The following is a 17,008-nucleotide window of genomic DNA, read 5'->3' on the forward strand; positions in this document are numbered from 1 at the left end:
GTATAAACTGTTTGACTATGAAGTGTGCTGCTGAAAAAGAGCAGCAAACCTCAGTGAAGTTCCAAGAAGACGACAGAATCACAGAAAGGTTCAATAAATAGGACAGGTTTGCCCGGAAATTACATCCATGCCTTGTGGGAAACTACATCTATTTCTAATATGGAGGAAAAGGTTTTCATTTGAAAATGATTGGCAATGAGAATGTGGCAGATGTGGTGTTAAGGTGTCAACCTGCAAGCAGGTGCTTCCCACTGTGATCCAGATGGCTGCACCACAGCATAGGCAGTGGGGTGGCACCGCTACATACCCTGGGGAGAGAAACACCACACTGACACACACTCACACACACTGAATTTTGAATGTGATGTGCATGAACTGGTAGGGGGTAGCTGAGTCTATGCGCAGGGGTAGCCTGGGAGTGTGTCAGGATATTCATCATTTTTTGTCGTTAGTTGTACAAAAAAAAAAAAAAGATATCACAAAGTTCTGTGACTTGTCCTCAAACTTCTCTCCATCATTTAATTTAATTTTACCAGGAAGAAAAGTCAATTATCGTGTATCTTCACTCAGCGTGTCTCGCTAAGCCTCATGCTGCAGAGTTGGTTAACGACAGCGCTAATGATGTTATGCCTCATAACTAAGAGTAAACATCAGAGATTTGATTTTCATAAATTAAAATCATAATTAAAACTGTGTCTTAAAAAAAAAAAAAAAAAACCTCCCAGACATGTTTGATTGAAGTTGATTAGTCAGTTGGTTAATTGAATCTAATCATAAGTGACATTTTAGACAACTATTAAAGTGGTGAATGTCCACAAGATGGTGCTCTGGATGGGCTTATCATTATGCACAGTGACAAGCAGGAGGGTGGATGTGTGTGTGAGTGTGTGTGTGTGTGTGTGTGTTGGGGGACAGAGAAAGAGAGATGTGTTAGGCTCACTGAATGCCAATAAGAGGCTGAAGGCCCATTTGCAGTATGTCACTCCCACCGCACAGCTGGGTTTTTCACTCTGACAGGAGTAGCAGCAAAAGGTTACAGCACCTGCCCTTCTCCCTGTGACAGCAATAAGAATCACTACTAGAGAGAGAACGGTGTGTGTGTGTGTGTGTGTGTATGCATGCGTGTTCCTTACTTGCATTTGCCCGCGCAGATATACTCCCCGATGTATTTCAGGTCACTGCAGATGACAGTGTATTAAAACCTCTCCTGAGCATCGCCGTTTCAAAGACGCCAATAGACTCTTTTCTGCACTATTCCACATCTTTAAAAGGACCAGTGTAGGTGTCAAGGGCATGTCAACTTCACTGCCCAAATGAAAATATTTCATAAATCCAACGATAAATGCACCAGTCGTGTTATCTAAGTCTCCCGTCTCGTTTGTTCCGCCAAGGCCTTCGAATGTATGGTGAGCCATTCAAAAACCACTCTTAATTTTAAAAGGCACTGCAAATTGAATGGATTGCGATTGTCTGAAAGTCAGAAAGGCATTCAGAGTATTTGTTGTATCAAAAATGTAAAATAGTCATTTCACAAGGGTCTAATTCACCATGGCAATAGGAGTTTAAATTTTGGGAGCGATGGGAGTTCAAAGTTGGGTACTTAGAACTGCATTGTTTTCATTTAAAATTTATTTCATTATAGCCCTACTTTCATTGTTTAATACCCAATGTGTTTCAGTTTCACCAGAGCAGAGGAAGAAGAAGCCACTGCATGTGTTGTGAGTTTATCAGTGATATAATGGTGTGATACAAAGGTGTGATATATATCTTTTAAAGGACCACACTGGACCTTTTTGACCCTCTTCAACAGTTACTGGCTGCATAAAATGTGAGTAAAAACATGCTTTAGTAACTCCAATTAATTTGTATTTCTGATCGAAAAAAAGAAAAATGCTCTGTGACACCTGAAATGTGCTATACATAGGTAATTCCATGTTGTGAATGCTTGACCTTGGCTGTAATGGAGATCATTTGAGAGTCATTTCCTCTTTGCTGTCCTCCAAAGGTGGATCTCTTAGCCCGCCTGAGCAATTTTCTCCTGGCTGTTGACGTCTGCAGACATCTGCTGCTATTTGAACTTTATCCACAGGTCAGAGAGTTGACATGTAAATTTAGCTGTCCAGTGAAACATTTCCTGAGAGCAGCTGAAGGTCGCAGCCGCAGTGTAAAAAAGTGTTACAGCGATGTGATTCATGCAGGAACATGGCTGATCCTTTAAAGTAATGACAATGACGAGACTGATAACATTTTCATATGAATAAATTTTTGTTTTGCTAATCACAATTGCTCATTAGGGATTCAACCTGTGGCCTGTTCATGAAAGCTTTAACATTTGCCTCTCTAAACACCTTGGAACGTAAAAATCCTTTGGTAGACAGGAGCGGATAAGTTAAGAGCACAGGGTTGAGCAGTGAAACCTCTGCTTTTTGAAATGCTGTTCTTCCTCGCTGCCACTAGATGGCCTATAAGCTGGCTGTGGGAAAAAAAAACAGTTCAAATGTATGGACGTTAATGGGAAAAACACCTATTTACCTTCTGATTTATTATGAGGTTATCATCTCCACAGCTAGTTTCAGGTCTTTGTAAATGTTCCTTGATGGTTATTTACATACTCATAGTTCCATTTAGGCTGAAAAAATGTCAAAAAGAGGGTAACGTAATGTTTTTAAGGTGTGGTTACCTTCGTGCGGGTGTGCTGCATCATCCAGCTGGAATTCAAAATACAGCCATGTGTAGCCGCAGCAGCATGTGCATTTATCTGTCAGTTTTTTGTGCTGTCAAATCCACACTGAATGACAGCGGTGTGTTTCATTTCCCCAGGGAGGGAGTGATGGCATAAAGTGAGTGAAATATGAAGGCAATGGCACTGACAGTGGCCTTGTGTGCGTGTTTTTTCCCCCCAAGTTTGGAGACTAACATCAGCTACATTTTCTTCTTAAGGGTAGCTTCATCACTGAAAATGTCTTGTTCTCCATTCAGCTTGTATTATACAGACCGATTGTACTATACAGAGGTATTCTGCTCTCCACTTCATTCAGGGCATTTGTTAGCCAGCCCAGATTTACCATAATGTATCCTAACACGAATCTTAATTAAGGATTCACATTGTTTGTTTGTATATAGCTCTGCTTGCTCCTCCCCAGTCCCAGCCTGCTGCCCAAGTCTGGGTTTTCGTCATGGTTTCCAAGAAGTTACAAGATGGCCTTGACGATGAGGGATAAATTGTAGCTTCAAAAAGGCAATTCAGTAAGTAGTGGGTGACAACAGCTTCATCTATTTATGTCATCTTGTCAGCGACAGCAGTTTGTAGAAGGAGCTGGGTGGTTAGCATGAGCACTGTTTGCCATCATGGCTGAATTTGCAGAGAAAAGAGCACCAGCTGCAGAAACTCCAACTGTATCAACATAAATCCGAGGCATTGTGCTTGCCTGATGATGCCCAGTCGAGTGCATTAGAAAAACATTACAGCAATAAGCACTTAGCACCAAAAATGCAGCCAAAATCTTTTGAAAACACTGATTTAGAGGATTATCGTTTAAAATTGGTTGATGTTTCTGACCTTTAAAATGTAGTTTGATCATAGCCTTTAACAAATAAATAAAAATGAATTTATTACCCCTAAACAGTTTTTCAGTCTTCCGAAAGTTTCCACTTTTGAGAAACATTTTCCAACTTTGATCCACAAGTTTCTCTCAACAGAAATCCCGAATTTGGGATTAAAACTGGGCAAAGCTGGTTTAATTCGCTGCTTGGGACCAACCAGCAGAAGCTTATATGTACATGTCGCATTTCTGAACCGAGCCAAGAACCCCCTCAACTGCGCGCCACGTATCTGGATCAGAACCAAACAGCAAAACAAACAAACCAAGCCTCTGCAGCTCTATTTTCCATCTGCAACAAACCACCAGAGCGTCAAGCGACTGCAAGCTGTTTAGCTCATAGGGAAAGAAATAGGCTTTACACTTGAGAGAACACAGCACATACAGTCGCTTTTTTAATAGGATCCCAGGCACGTCGCTCGGTCGCCGGTGAGGTTCCCCCTGCAGGTAGGTTGGTGTGTGACTGAGGGACAGAGGAGGGAGGAGAGAGGCGTATGGCTCAGGGGAGATTTGGAGAGGAGTGTATGCATGCATGTCAGTGAAGTGGAGAGGAGAGGGAGCTTTTTGGTACACCTGTCAGACGCATGAACAAAGTACATCTGTTCTCCCCCTCCTCCGTCAGATGTCACTGTCTAAAAACACAGCCTTCTAAAAACACAGCACACTTATTTCTGCTCGCGTTCGGCCTCTCTGTGTTTCACACGAACGCTGCGCGCACACAGACGAAAACACGCGTACACACGCCTGCATATGCATTTGACAGACATAGCAATTTGCCAGTCATTTATTCACCTGTCCGTTCTTTTGTGCAGCATCGTTACTGAATCCTTTTCTCCGGGAATGGGTCTGCTCACTCCTGTCTTAGTGTTTGGGCGGGCTAGCCTTGACAAAACTAACCTTTTACCTTGGACTTCTGGTCTTACCGGATGGAGAGAATTTCTGAGAGGGTTTCCTTTCCACTTCTGCCCGGCCCTTACAGAATATATTTCCGCAGGAAGCGAGTGAAGGCAAAAAAAAAAAAAGAGTTGTCTGTGAAATATGGAGACCTTGGAGGCAATATTAAATCATGTTATCGAGGAGACGTGTGCAAAATATTGGCAGCATTAACACGTTGCCCTCTCCTGTTCAAATTCAGATGGACAACTCAAGAGATGAAGAGGTGGGTCTTATTAGATCCCCTTTTCCTCCACAATAATCAGGCTCCTTCCTCCAGGCTTTTCTGCTCTGTGTGGAAGACAGAGCCTTGGAAGAAGGTTAGGGAAGGGCAAGCCTCCACTGTAAAAAATAGTCATCATCTTAAATCTTAACTTGTTTCATGGAATTGACATTTTTTGTTAGAAAATTCCTTAAACAACAAGGAAATAAGGCGCTCTCTCTCTCCCTGGAGGCAGAATTTCTAACTGAGCCACTAATGGTGCCGCCATCGATGTGTTGTGTTTGCTGTAAGTCATCCCTTGTAAGGGCCAGGTTGTCTAGCTGTGCGTCAGTTGATTGGTCAATTGGCTGAAAATTGACCAATCAGAGCCCATAATCCCACAGCGGACGTCTCTCGCAGCTTTGTGAGAGGTGCAAAACCAAATCAGCGAAATGATTTAGTCTGCTTTCAAGATGTCCCCAGTCCATTTCTTCGTCTTAATGTCCATGCGGTTAATTTAACTTCAGAGGCCAAGGCTGTGTGGGGAGGTTGGCTAATTATTACTTCGACTCTAGCTGGAGCCGCTGTGGGCTCTCTGTGGGGAGAGAAGCCAAAGACTGGGCCAAAAAACGACTTGGGAGCTCTGGCTGGATGGCTAGTATTGATGGGATCGATTGGAGCTTTTTCAGCTCCATGTGAGCGACTGTGCCCAGCTCAGAAAGAATGATGCTGCAAGAAACAATAGTGAGTTTATGTCCTTACTCTAATTTCCAATCTATAAATGAAAGCATATTCAGCAAAGTGTCACTCTACAATTCGGTACCTTGCTCCCAAAGCTTGTGCTTGCTTTAAAAGATAAACAAACAGTGGCGGTAAGAGTCAATGTCCAAATTTGCATGCAAAGTTACACACCTGTTTGTTTGTTGGATAGCAAGTTTATACACTGCAGCAGAGCATTGTGGGATTGCAGGAAGGTGAACAGCCAGAATTTGCGAGCAGAGCGGGAAGGAGTTGGTGTCCAAGGTAGAGCTCAAGTTAACTTCATGCAAATTTCAGGAGTCTGAAGCAAGCATTGACGAATGCAGTGCTGGATGTCTGTTTGATTGACGTACACTCATAAAAGACCTTGTTTCTCCGCAGAAAAATATGATCATAGCGGAGAAATTGCTCCTCACTGTCTCCAGTTTCTATGAGGAACCTCTTCCTGAGCACAGAGATGGATTAAAATATGCAGCAGCATGGAAGAAAGTCTCCGGCGTTGTGGGAGTGGATGGTGCATGAAGAGTGGAGGGACCATGGTTAATGTTACCACAGCTCTGGTGATTCTGGCCAACATGACACTAACCTGGGTAAAGGCAGATTTGTCTGCTCCAATTCCAAGCCTCAAAAGCCTCCAAAATTTTCCAGCATAGAGTTTTCAAGGTTTTTGGGAACACTGTCTGTGGACATTCACTGTAAGGCTGGTGAAATCCTGGCGAGGCTCAAAAGGAGAACTCTCTATTCAGAAGAAAGAAAAAGACTTGAGCTTTTCAATCCTGTTTTAAGAGGAAGGTTTGCAGCGTCAGTGTCACATACGCCAAACCTGACACCCCATGGCTAAAATCATTTATAGGTCTAAGCAGGTTGCCCTTCCTACATTATTGGAGATTTTGATTGTACAATTGATATACTTGAGTGTTACTCGGTACTCAGTACTCCTACTCCCATGTATTAGGGACCCTAAGTATGAATTTGGACATAGTGTATGAAAGTAAAACAATATAGTGTTGTAAACGAGTATGCATGTTCAACAAAACAATTCTCCCAATAAAAAAGATGAAATGAGAAGAGTGATTTCCAGATCTCTGCCAGGCGTATCCCCTCTTCTCCGGTGATTGGATTTAGGCAACAAACCTTCCCTTTTTTCAGCTACTGGGAGAAGGGAAAAAAACCTGGGGGTGGGGTGAGGAGTCAGCTTTTCTGGCAAGCTGTTCTTTGGTGGAAATGGAAAAAATGGACTTCTTTTACATCTACAATTTTGGCATTTAGCTGTCACTCTTACCCTGAGCGACTTACAATAAATGTAATGAAACAGCTTGAATTATAAGCTTGCCAGCATGGAAAGCAAACAGTAGTAAAGACTTAAAGAGTCAGAGCCATAAATGTACCTGAAATAATCATATTAGTTTGAGGAAAAACAAGAACTTGGGAGGCAAGGAAAATGCCCTTTTTATTCATTTTGGAGCAGGGTATGCAATTCAGGGGGGGAGAGAGTGTTGGTTGAAAAGACTGGGCTTCAGGTGAAGATGGAAGATGGGGAGAGACTCTGCCCTGATTGGGGTGGGAAGGTCAGCGCAACAGTGGGGATCGAGGAGGTGAAGGAGCAGCTGAAGTCCTTCGGAGCGTCGGGGAGGCTGCCGCAGGGACAGGGAGAGCGAGGCACCAGCCAGTAACAAACACAGCACACAGCCTTGACTGGACCACAGCCCGCAGGTAAGGTGATATACCTCTCACCGCTGCCATGCATTCCACCACCAGGCATGTGCTTTTCATAGGTAACATCAGAATTCTGTGGCATTTTCGCTCATGCTCCAATTTCCTCAAACAGTATGCAATCAAATATTCAACACAAGCACGGCCATGCAATGTAGGTTTTGGATGAAAGACCTTGGGAGCCATCCATCTTCCTGCTGGCAATGACTGGAACTGAAGTAGTTGGAGACAGATGGAAAGTCAGTGCTGTCAATTAGCGAGGGATTCAAAATTGAAAATAAAACCTCCATAAAAGTGGTAGTAGCTTCTGGGTGTGAACTACGTCTGAGGTGACCACCCACAGAGATACCACCACAGACATGATCAAAGCAGCTGGCGTTTGTCTATTTACTCACTGTTTGATCATCTACATTGACTCCAGTTGTTGCTCAGCTGTTTAAATGGAGGTTAGGACTTGTACAATGAAAAATGAAGACGAAATAAGTGGAATCAAAAGAAAATAATTCAAAATATGGGATAGAAAGAGTGTAAAAGTGCCACTACTTTGTCAACAAATACTTCAGTGGACCTATAGTCAATTAAAGTAATACCCCTGCACATTATTCTATAAATAAATGCCTGTCAATGCTCCTGTCTTTTGCAGGTTAGTATAGCATGTTGATTCAGCCAGTGAAAGCTTTTACCTTTTCTGTGTTTATCACCTGGTGCCAAGTAGGTCTTTCCCAAGAAAAAAAAAAAAAAAAAAAGATCCTGGCATAGAGGAAGTTGTGTGATTTATGTTTCCAGCAGCAGCAACAGTAATTAGTTTGGGGCAAAGATGCTCATGTGGCAGGTGTCAAATGACGCCAGCAAAAACAGGAAAAAACATCTGTTGTCACCTGTGCCTTGTCAGGTAACACTGATTAACACTGAGGGGTGTGATCAGTTTAGCTAATTAAATGATATTGGCTGAAATGATTTTACTGTTTTTTGGGACTTTTCATTTATCAGTTCCCTTCAGAAGCTTGGCCAATAAAAACTCATGTCTGTGATATGTAGTACAGTTTTCTAGTAAGACTCATTTTCAAATATCTAGGCCTATCTGTGGGGCCAATTGTGAAAGAAAGTGCATGCTAAATTAACTCATTGCCATAAAGAAATGACATATTTCCATTATTGAATGAGAATGGAAATCTCACTTGTTTACAGCCTCTGGTGCATTAATTACAACCACTGTTATTGGAAAGCTCTGCCAGAGGAGAGCAGAGGTCTGACCCTGTAAACAGTGTGTATGAAAGCTGTTTTGGATGAAGCTTGCCCCCGTGAGTGAGCTTTAAAAAGCATTCCTTCAGTTTTCTGAGTTTTGTTCAGGCCCCCACTGACCATGCAGATGAAAGGAGGAAGTTTTCAACATGCAAAAGGAGGCGATGATGACAGCGGGTCCGCCTCACCCTAGGGGGGATTAGGTGGGCAGCGGCGTAGTGAGAAAATGGATTTCAGGAGTCGGGCTGTGCACTGAGGAGACTAAAATGGAGGAAAGTGGCTGTGCACACAGGTAACATCAAGTAACAAATGGGAGATGCTGCTGGGAGTCCAGAGGAAGGATGATATAGATTAGAATGAGAGAAAGTTTCCAGTCAATACAAGGTATTACCATGAAAAGTGTCGGTGGAAAAGAGGCACCGCAAAGACAAAAATAAACGTACAAAACAGAAAATGATTGCTGGCATGACTGTACAACACATTGTTGAGATACTGTTGTTTTTGCACAAAGACCCTTGCTTACAAAATAATTACATTTTTGAAGACGACTGCATCCTTTTTTTCCCCTTTTTAAATTAAGTATTGACCAGTGAATTTCAGGACTTCTTTTTTTCAAAATAAAAGTTCAGAAATCAGGTTTTTTTTTTTTTTTTGTACTTACCCAGTCATATATTACTTCTCTTTTCTTTCAGCCACACTTTGTTAAAGATAAACTTACTGGTGAAGATGTAATGATCAACAGGACCCAGCATTCTGTGTATTCGAGACCCTAACAAGTTTTTTTTTTTTTTTTTTTTTTTGTTTGGACACACAGCCGACAGAGTTTTAGTTTAAGAACTCCAGGGTTGTTGTAGTAGGCGTGGACAGGCAGATATGGAGGCATTTTAATATAATGGTACAGATAAAGCACTGACGCCCATTGACAAACTTGTGATTTCATCATTCTTGTGTGGGTATCTCTTTCCCATTGAAATGACTCCCAGCGGCGATGGATAACACTCTCGTCTCCTTAACTGTCACATGTCCTGGGTTATACTATCTGATGCATATTAAAAGTGCAAATCCCACACTTTTGCTTTTCAGCGTAGGGAGTATTACTGCTACGCCACATTTCGATGACATACTATACTTAAAATGCTGTTTTACAACCAAGACTAATCAGTGTGGATGTGGCCTAAGTGTGGTAAAACCTTCTGTCTCTGTGCAAGCCCTGGAGAAAGAGGAATTGCACCAGATACCACGACTGCCTCCTCACATGACAACGGTCCATCTGTGAGCCTGACAAAGAGCTCCAGAGCCATGACAGTCAAATTTGCATATAGCCATATATGACTTATCAGTTCACACACTGGATTTCTGCAGTTCCGTCCTCAGAGGGCAATGTTAGGAAATGAACTGTGTGAAACCCATCTGTGTTCCAGTTTCAATCTGACACGTCTTCACAGTGGTATTAATGATCTTGCAGACATGTTTATATATACGGCGTGATATGCTCTACGGCGTCTCTTCCACAGGAGTGCACTAACACGTCACATGGCAACATGGTGTGTCAAGACTGAGATAAACTTTAATGTAAAATTAGTGGAGTAACTCCATGAAGAGAGCATTTAGCAGCTGTTCTGGCATGAGGTGCAACTCTGTAATGAGTTGTCTCCAAAACAATTAAAAAACTGAAATCATTAGCTCTGAAGTCATAGAGTTTTATTCAAATTAGCCATATCCATTTAGAGGAAAGTAAAACTGCCTGAGGTGTGTATTGAATATCACTAAAATATGAGCATTCTCTGAAAGTGTTACTTTGTCAAGCAAAACTTTAGCTGACCTCTAATTAATTAAGGTAAAATCCGTGACATTTTCCCATAACTAATGTCTGTGTTTTGCAACTCTTACAACTGAAGCTCCACAATAACAGCACACCCTATATGTAGTTATTATTTTGCCAACAAAAATTTCAGTGCACCAACAATGAATTATTGGACTCTGTTTTGCCGCTATCTACTGTGGATTGAGATACCGCTAGTGGTTCAACCCATGCCCAGTTCATAAAGCTTTTACTTTTGCAGTGTCTTTCCCCAGAAAATCAATTGGCACACAAGAAGTGATGCATTTTACAACTCTGGCAGCAGCAGCAGCAGCAGCAGCAGTGGTTTGTTTGGAATAAATAGAAGAAAAACTGGGTTGTTAGCATGAGCAACAATAGCCACTATGGCCGAAAACACACAGAAGAGACCGACACCTTTGCCAGAACTGTAATTTTATTTACACTGACGCAATTAATTAGGTTTACATTGCCTCACATTTAATCAGGTAATATTAATGTTAGCCTAAGATAGGCTGTGTAATAGCTTCTAATTTCAGTTTTCAGTATTTCAATATATCATTTCAATAATTTCATGCGTTAACTTTAACTTTCCCCTTCGATTTCGCTGCAACACTGTGAGAGATCCACCAGACGGCTAGGTGTTTTTTTTTGACACAATGGAAGTTTCAAGTTTTTACTCATTTGAACATCCAACGCCATATATGTTAAACCAAAACCCCTTTCTTTACTGTTTTGTCTTGTCTGACGGAAAGAAACATTATCTTTCTGTCTCCGGAGTTTGTTGTCATGGTAACGGTGGTTACCTGACCAGGAAATATTCCGAAGGCTAGATCATCCCATTTGGTTGACGGGGAGGACGCTTGGTCCGAAGTCCGGGTCCTCCGAAGGCCGCGGACTTTGGAGGACCCGGACTTCGAAGGATGTAGACCCTGAATTGGGACACAGCTATGGTGATGCCAGTGTCCAGCTGTTGCCATGGCGAGGTGGGCCACCCGGAAACAAATTAATTTCTAAGGTTGTGAATCTTTACTAAATATTTCCTAAAACTCACCCGGCGACAGAGTAACAGCTCAAACTACCGTGACACTGTCCAGTGTCTGCCTCTCAGCACTGGCGGTGTCACCATGGTAACAAACTTTTCTATATTTTCCCCCTAACCTGCATTAACCTTTCCTGTCACTTGTCATCTCTCTCTAAGCCTCCATCTGACTCACCCGGTCAGAGTCATGGCAGAGATGTCGGCAAGGACTTGGACTGTTTTTGTTTAATCAGCCAAATTGAGACTGTTGCAAACAAGTCAGCATCGACCCCACGCTGCACACCTGCAGGATTGATTTGGTTGCGTCCGGCTGCAGCAAGTGACGTGATTGTTGTTAAATGTTAATTTTAATGATGGCAGGGAATCAATTCCTCCATGTAGTCCTGCTATAAAATAGCGCCTTTATCAAGATTTATCTCAGGCAGCACACATGGGGTTGTGATTATATTCGCTGGGTAAATACTCTGTTTTGAAATTGATCATCTTTCTTGAATAAATTACTGAATAATTGAAGAGTTGCTCCAAAATGCCACATAATATGGAATAATCTATATAATTTGATTGGAAAATGTTACTTGAAATGAACTCAAAAGATGCTACCCTGGTGTTTTCAGCTTCAAAATGTATGAATCTCACTCATTCTGAAAAAGCAGGCGTCATATTTTTCATATGGTGGATGTCTCATTTTGGAATTAAAGTCTTTGATGATTTCTTGAGGTATTTTAAAAACACAGCACCCATGGAGTTGAAGTGGAAAACAAGCCCCGTTGTCCCCCGAGACACTTGAAAGTGATTGCCGGCCTGTTTGTTCTGAAATCGGAAGGGTAACGCCAGCATTTGACCCGCAGCTTTCCGTAATTTCAGCTAAGGCAACTTAATCCCATCTCATTTAAAACATCCTCTTTCCCATCAAAAACATCAGCAGTCATTCAACAGGTAGACAGCCCCGAATCGATTACACCACATCCCTTAATTAAAAAAGTCATTAAATCGGACCAGTATTGCAGCAGTTCTGATCAAGCTGTAGGCTGTCTCTCTCTGTCTCTGCTCCTCTTTGGTTTCTCTGCCGCTCACCTCCCAGTGAAGTCCTCCACGTTACCCTGCACAGCTGTTTAGTAAAATCCCATTATGCATGAAGATTAAAATTTAAATTCAGCAGACCCTTTGGACTAATTCATGATTTATTGACACTTTGTGGCGCCATTAATATTGTCATTATGATTAAGACTCATCTGACTCAATTTATGATCGATCGGCATTCCATCTCCAATATATTTATCATTTCACTGACAGTTTGGCTGGGAGGCTAATCTTATGTTGGCCACATTGATTGTCAAGCAGTGGGGTTTGCACGGGGCACTTCCTGTTACGGCTAACCTTTTGAAAGGTTACAGCGTTTCATATGACATTTTAGAAATGGCCCATTTGCTTCACCAGGCAGTGCGACATACCTTATTTCTCAGACATACTGCTCAACCCAGAGCAAGACAAATGAGTATCCTAACATTTTGTGCATCGGCAGATTATAAATCTTTTCAAATCATTGCCCTCCTCAAAGGTGTTTGCTTATGAACCCTCTCTGTAATGATGAAATGCCATTATAGCTCAAGAATACTTGACAGTAGCCTGTGAGTCTTTGGTCTCGGGGTGACAAAACGGGAACTTGACTGAGACATATTTTCTTCTTCTCCAGAGGCTGGCGATCTCTTCACACAGCCGCAGCCTTTGCCATGCTGTGTACTCTGCAAGCCAGGGCACTTCTGCCAACACTTAGCACCACTAAAAGCTCTTTAGAGGCACATTATAATTGCATCTGTTTGAATTGCGATGTTTGATTGTGGAGCGCCATAAGTAAGGACTGCAAAACAACTTGTAGATGGGGAGAAACCCTTCGAGAAAATATGCCTCTTCCATCATGTTTTATCACAAAAAGGATTTGTACAATTGCAATGGAGGCTATTATTGTCTGAACACAGCACAACATTAGTAGTTGCACTGAAAATATATTGCATAGACGGCACCAAACCATCAGTAGCCACTGACAGGTTCATAAAAATGTGCACAATAACTACAATGACTTAAACTGTTTGCACACTTGTGTAGGGCAACTGGGAAAAATTGCCCGGTGTATCAAACTCCAGGTAATGTCCTCACATTTCCTCCTAAGTGCGGCGTAACGCTGCCTCACACATCTGTGGTTTGAACATTACATTTTAAGTGTGTAATGAATTTGGAATTCCAATATGAAGTTATTAGGTCTCAGATTGTACTGAGGTAATAGTTGTGGAATATTGTCAGAGGAAATTGACTTTTTTCTCTCTGAATATTGCATGATGCTCTAAATAAGCTCTTGAGCTAATTCAATTTCATGCCTCTGCAATGTGGGGAATTAATAAAATATCCGTTTCATCTAAGCTGAGATGAGTTAAACTGTTTTTGAATCAGATTTTTGTTGTAACTCTAGAACTAATCCTGGAGGAGCACTGCTAAGGTTGCTGCCTCACCTAAGCAATACAGGCACAACTTTAGAAAATCCATATTATGTGTAAAAAGTTTTGAAAACTATTTTGAAAAAAAAAAAAAGAAAGTATTTTATCCATCATGTATCCTAATTTGTCTGATCATTGCATTTGAAAAGGAAAAAAAAAAAAAAACAAAGTTCAGAGGGATTTTTTTTTTCTTCTTTGAAAATCAATCTTTCATTCAAGGCAGTGAAAGCCACAAGGCATGGCTGAAAACTCTTCCAGAAAAGAGTAATCAAAGCGACTGTTGTTCCCTCACTGGGTCACAGTGGGGGGATTTTGCCTTTCTTCTACTCCCTTATACAAGACTATAGCTTAGATCCTCGCCCTGCCTTATCCACAGCTCCATCATTCCACTCTGCCAGTATTGATTGCACCAAGTCCCTTCAAACAGATGAATGGAATAACCTTCCTTTCAGTATCCATTTCCTTTTCAGCTGATGGAAAAAAATACACACAGAGGTTGTTGATACTGTCGAGCCAAAGAAACAGGGTAAAAAGCTCAGCCTATGTGGGTGCCTGGCTGCTCTGCTGATCATGTGCATCGACCGTTCGAGTGTCAGTAATCCCTGTCAACCGTCCTCACCCCGTCTCCCATCACCCTTGGTTTGGCCCAGCCAATCACAGCTTGCACCGAATCAATCAGCAGTGAGATATGGGCAGCCGTCACCACGGTGACCGATTTTGGCATGCAAGGCTCTCCCTTAATAGACAAAGAGAAAGAGATCAATAGCCAATTTGGCCTTGGAAAGCTAGAATGGATCAAAGAAAATTCATTTTATTCTGCTCCTCTTAGCCTGGAGAGCTCGGGAAAAGTATGATGAACATTCATGACTTGTACAGTAAAGGAGTGAATCACTCACCGGCCGCAACATGAGCACTGACTCTGACAGCTCAGATGAAATAGGCCTACTGTAGTCTCCCATTACTTCTTTGTGGTTTACAGTTGAGCCCTAAGGTCAAGTTCAAGTTCAAGTTTATTTAAAGCCCAATATCACTGGTGCATACAACCGTGCTACATACTGGATTAGAGATGAATGATTAATGGAAATATTAGGGAAAGTGCAATATGGCCGAGTGCAATATCTAAATCAATTTTTTGCTAAAGGTAAATGTATAATAGAATAGCATTATAAATGAAGCAACAGAGATGCCCTGTTTTTTTTTTTTTTTTTTTTTTTTTTTTTTTTTTTTTTTTCAGTGGAAAATGGAATTGAAATTGTAATGCAAAAATGATCATTCCCTCTAAAATCATGAACCATACTGCGGTTCAGCTCTATACTGTGTGTGCTGTTAGAAAAGTATGGCATATTGTTCAAGTAATTTGTCATGACCTGTACATGAGTGCGACTCTTAGTTGAATTTGTTTTTCAGTCACGGAGAGTAGTTTCTCCACCCCCTTTACACAAAAACATTATGATTAGGTGGTGAGTCTGCAGTCATTTCTCTTTTTTAAAACAAGACATGGCTGTCTTTGCCTTATTATAAAACTTTGGTCACAATGTGAGTGATAATTATGACAGTTGGGACTAAAATGAAAATAATTTGTGGCTGTGTGTGAATGGACACCAGCCTCTTGAGAATGTAATTGGTGCAGGAGTGGATTCAGTCACGAATCCTGGAGGGCTCCTTTTTTTTTTCCTCATCATTCACTGTTCATAATTATAATGTGACAATTCTGTGTACCATGTTATCATTTTCCCATTCAGATGCATAATAGGTTGTTTCCATTAGGAGCCTGTCACAGCAGAGTATTATCAGGTGGCGCCGCCGCTCATGAACAGTGTTATCAGCGGAAAACTGTGGCTTTGGGGCCCCAGGCTGTTCACATCCTCATCCTCAGACTGTCCTCAAGCCCCCTCGGCCTGACCACAATACAAAGGAAGGGATTCAATTATGAAGTGACACCTTAAGGCATGTAGCAAAACCACGCTGCTTCAAAAGACATCACACAGAATGTCCTGCCTGTGTCTGTGTCTCGCTCTATCTGTCTGTCTCACTCTCCTTCCCGAGCCGTGCAGTAAATCTCTCAGCGGCTCACAGAGCAGTCCTCTGCCAAAGCATAAAACACAGATAAATTCGTCTCAGCCCCTGTAAGGTACGGCGCTCTCAAGGTCACGACGCCCCGAGTGTGAGCGAGAACTTTTCCTCTGGATTAAACAGTTTTATTGATTCAGAGCAATTAGTGCAGAACTCAGGGGATGATTCGGCCCACACAGCTGCATAGTTAATGAGGATTACTCCATTCTTGTATCTAAGTAATGCCACGCGTGTTCAGTCAGGTCTTTAGTTGGGGAGATTTGTTTCATCTTCCTCCGACTTTTTGTACTGGCAGTTTTCCATTTCACTTTATTTCCTTCTTCAGCTTCTCCAGTAATATATTATCATAATGATTCCACTATTTAATAGGCAGCTCTCTAAGGATTGATCGTTTATTTTCATTGCACTATGTTTATACATACTTCTATAGACATACATTTTTTTTTAATATAAATTAGGAGTTTCATTCCAAAATGAGATATGCAGTGTTAAGAAAGCCTTAAAAATGACACCTACTCTCTCATGTTGACTCCTGGCATGAATGTTAAGCACATTATGGGCTGGTATTGGATTTAGGAGTCATCTCAAGACTCATTAAATACTTATATTTTTCGAAAATAATTTTTTTTTTTTTTAATACTTCAGTTTTCACTGGAGGAACACACACTATTAACTACTTAAACTAGTGAGAGATGTTAGGAGCTAGTTATATAAGCAACATTTAATGAGCACAGTGAGTTATTTACGGTTATTGTTTTCATGTTAATACATTTCGCTTTCTTGTAAGTCTTGTATGTTTATGTGTTTCCAGTAGCGTTAGGGCTTTTGTTTTGAAAGATGGAGAAAATACAGTTTGGCCTTGGATCTATGTAGTGAAAAAGGGGCAAAATTTTGCATGATGAATTTCAGGTGGCAGCATATTTCCAGAATTGACATATGTAGCATTGACCCTTCACTAACACAGTAATATATTCAAAGTGTCAAGAGCTATGAAGAAGCTAGGGAAAGCTTTGCCTCCTAAAAATTGTCTTTAAAAAAAAAAAAAGTACCTTCTCCAAAATGCCATGACTTTTGTCAGTAATTATTAACAAACATTAAAACTCAACACTATGGGCAAGTTTGCACCAGAGATTCATG

This window comes from Myripristis murdjan, chromosome 20 (assembly GCF_902150065.1).
Source record: "Myripristis murdjan chromosome 20, fMyrMur1.1, whole genome shotgun sequence".
In the NCBI taxonomy this organism is placed as follows: domain Eukaryota; kingdom Metazoa; phylum Chordata; class Actinopteri; order Holocentriformes; family Holocentridae; genus Myripristis; species Myripristis murdjan.